Here is a 3,998-nt window from a genome sequence, read left to right on the forward strand (position 1 = left end):
TGGCCCGGCAGGGCAGGGGAGCATAATAGAGCGGCCCGGATCCGCGCCAGGGGAGGTTAAAATGCGCTTGTGCTTGGAACGGTGGGCTGCGCGCGGGGCTCGCACACGTCCGGGAGGGGAGGGGAGGGGCGGAGCCCAGGGAGCAGCGAGCTGGGGGTCCGCGGGCCGCGCCTCTGTCCCACAGGCGTGTCGGGGGCGGGACCCAGCCCCAGCCGCCCTTACGGTGCTTAAGCCCGCAGGCGGCACTGGCCCGTCTCCACGTGGGGAATGTCCTGCTCCCCATCGCACCCGGTCAGCTCCCAGACCGAGCACGGAGTTGTAGCCGCATCGCACCGCGCCACCCCCCCGGGGGAGCCGCCCCGCGCAGCACGGGGAGCGCCCACGGTCCCCAGCGTGCGCCAGCCTGGCCCATGAGCCCCAGCGCTACATCCACAGACTCGCCGCAGCTTTTTCTTGTGCAGCCCCGCAACCAGCACCCCCCTGCTGTCCCCAAAGCTATGGCTAGTGTCGTGTTTATACACCGGGGGGTTAGTTAGACCTTTAAGGGCATTTTCTGTTCAGCTTTTAGTCTCTTTCTGCACCAAGACATTTGGGCAATAAAATGGCCTGCTAAATTAAAAGCTCAGACGGGATGCCTTGTCCAGGAACGAAAGTTAAAGGGAAGTCTGGTTGTAGAGAATCCCTCTCTTTGTACGTAATACAAAAAAAAAAGTGCAGCATATTATGGGTAAGAAAAACAAAAAAGAGTATAATAGAAATTTTGTCGTCTTTCACACACACACACCTAACTGACTCCAGTGATGTCACTAGGTAACCAAGGATAAGATTGGGCCCTATATATATATATATATATATATATATACACACACACACACACACACACACACACACACCATTTCTTCAAGGGTGAAAATAGATTTAAAATTAGTTTAAGGACAGACGTGGATAACAATGCAGAAAATATAGATGAACTGGTCATAATTTAAAAGGGATCCAGGACATTGTATTCAGTAGTTTCCCAGTTTTACTTTGTAGTTGGCAATGTAACAAAGTAAACCTGCACAGAAAACAGAAAATTACAGTTGCTTAAACCAGATACTTTAGATAAGAACATAACAACTGCTCTGTACCAAAGGTCCATCTAGCCCAGTATCCTCTCTTCCGACAATGGCCAATGCCAGCTGCCCCAGAGGGAATGAACAGAGCAGGTAATCATCAAGTGATCATCCTGTTGCCCATTCCAAGCTTCTGGCAAACAGAGGCTAGGGACACCATCCCTGTCCATCCTGGCTAATAGCCACTGATGGATCTATCCTCCATGAACTTATCCAGTTCTTTTTTGAAACCTGCTGTAGGTTTGGCCTTCACAACATCCTCTGGCAAGGAATTCCACAGGTTGACACTACGTTATGTGAAAAAATACTTCCTTTTGTTTGTTTTAAATCTGGTGCCTATTAATTTCATTTGGTATCCCCTAGTTCTTGTGTTATGACGAGTAAATAACATTGCCATATTACTTTCTCCACACCATTACTGACTTTATAAACCTCTATCATATCCCCTCCCAAGTCATCTCTTTTCAAAACTGAAAAATCACAGTTTTATTAATCTCTCCTCATATGGCAGCTGTTCCATATACCTAATCATGATGAGTACAGAGTGAGTGATACTCTACTTCATCACTAGGACAGAGAGACAACAATGAATTTAAAAGAAAGAGAAATAGGAACTCACACCAGAACTGGGGCCCAGTCCTCACAGCTCATTCAATCACACAAGCATTAATTAAAGACAATTGGACTGTTGTGATAATGGCTGCTGGATTGGGCCCTGATGATGAAGAATTTGATACTTTTATCACTTTTCAGTTGCTCTGCATTCTAAAGAGGCAGGAGCACCAATCTAACACATATTTAAAAGCCACTTGGAAACCAAGAAGCTACTAAATGACTAAAGAAAATGCCAGTAATTTAAGAAACCAAGTAAAGCTCAAAAGTCAAAACCCTGGTCAGAGACAGAAGAGGAAGACTTTAAAATATATAGTATGAACAGAGATAATCAGCAAGGAATCATGAAAGGATGATGATTTGTGGTAAATATGGTAAAAGGGTTATGCAGAAATAACTCAGAGCATCAACAGGGGGAAGCAGTGGACATGTTTTGCTTTTTAAAAAAATCTCATAGCACATGAAAGGCCAATCTAATATGTCAACATAAGTATAGTATAGGTCAGAGTTCAATAACCCATGAATTTTTCAAAACATCCTTACAGCTCCCTGCAGTTTATCCTTTTAAGACAGTCCTTTGGTGTATGAATGTTAGGAAATATGATACAATAGCAAATTCCAGGTTTACTTGAGTGCCTGGGGTTTCTTTGCTTTTTGTTTGGATTTGTTTGCTTGTTTTTAATTTTTTCCATTGTCTTATTTGTATTTAGAAAGTCATTTATTGTGGGGTGGATAAGAAGATAATTTCAATAAAAACAATAATTTTAGATTTATCGGAAGCAGAGTCTCCCTCCAATTAACCCTTACCACAGAACTGTATAGAGTGAACTTTCTTTGAACAGCCTCTGTGTCCCCTAGGTTCTCAACAGCCCTTTCTATTTACTTATCAGTTGCATTCTATCCAAGTTTGCATTTTTACATTTAAACGTTTTTGCTATCCTTTCAATAGAAATTTTGGTTCAATATTAAGTATAAACAACAGTTTCTCAGATTAACGCTTCCCATTCTGCTCTCCCCAACACACCCACTTATAGATACCTCCCAGATTTGTTAACACTGAGGGCCTAATTCTTCTCTTCCAATGGTGTAAAGTCAGGAGTATTTGGAACTCCATTGAAATCATATAATGCAAACATCTCGGACCTTTTTTGAATCATTCTCATTCTGTTGTCCCCTCATTACTGTGTTATTCTTGAGAAACATGCTTGTTTCAAGATGCTGTGTGTCATGTGTCTATGCAAAAGTTAACAGGATTCAGTGCCATTGGTATTACAATCTAAAGTTTTAGGATTGAGGGAGATTAGCTAGATGGAATAGTTGATTTGTCACATCCTGGGCTAGATTGGTCTGAGAAAAACAAAGACAACAAACAAAACAAACATTAGTAACTAGAAGAACCCTAACTAACCAGGAACATCTTCACTGCTACTCCACAGGCTGGAACTACCCAGCACACAGCTCAGCTAACTGAAGTTTGTGGTGGGGACAGTACTGTATACATACAGCATTTCAAAAATGTAGCCACCTGTGGGGTGGATGCGGGGGTGAAAGTAACATTCAATGCATACTGGTATGGGGGCTGGCTCTGGGCCCCCAGAAGGGGCAGGGCCTCATGCAGAAGGGGCGGGGGGGCTCAGTGTCCCCCAGCTAGCCCATCTGTGTTGCCCGCACTACCCAGGGCTTCAGTGGTGATTTAAAGGGCCTGGGACTCTGGCCACTGCTACTGCAGCACTTTAAGCAGGGTCCTTTGTCACGGCAGTGCTTTAAGGACCCTGCTTAAAGCACTGCCGCAGCAGCCCTTTAATGTCAGCTGCGTACAGGCCGGTACTGGAAGCCACTTTTTACCGGTAAGGCATACCAGCCCGTACCGCCTTACTTTCACCCCTGGGTGGAGGGCAATAGCCAACTAATACACAATATTAGGAGGAGAAATGTCGGCTAGAAACACTTGGCAAACTCAGTGCCATGGGGTTTTTAGTGTCTGCAGAGAGCAGAGGTTCTCAAACTGGGGGTTGGGACCACTCCGGGGGTATCATAAGCATAAATCCCAATTCTGAACCTTAGCGTCCAAAATGTGGGTGCCTAGCATGAAACCTCCAAGCTTAATAACCAGCTTGGATCTGATATCGCTGCCACCAGCCAAGGATTCCCGGGCTTGGCTCCCTCTGGTCTCCCAAAACCTTCTCTGGGGGACCCCAAGACTCAGAGGCCCTGAGTCTCACACCAAAGGGAAAACAACCTCATCCCCTTGTCTCCTCTTTACCTCATCCC

The sequence above is a fragment of the Chelonoidis abingdonii genome, chromosome 8 (assembly GCF_003597395.2).
Source record: "Chelonoidis abingdonii isolate Lonesome George chromosome 8, CheloAbing_2.0, whole genome shotgun sequence".
In the NCBI taxonomy this organism is placed as follows: Eukaryota; Metazoa; Chordata; order Testudines; family Testudinidae; genus Chelonoidis; species Chelonoidis abingdonii.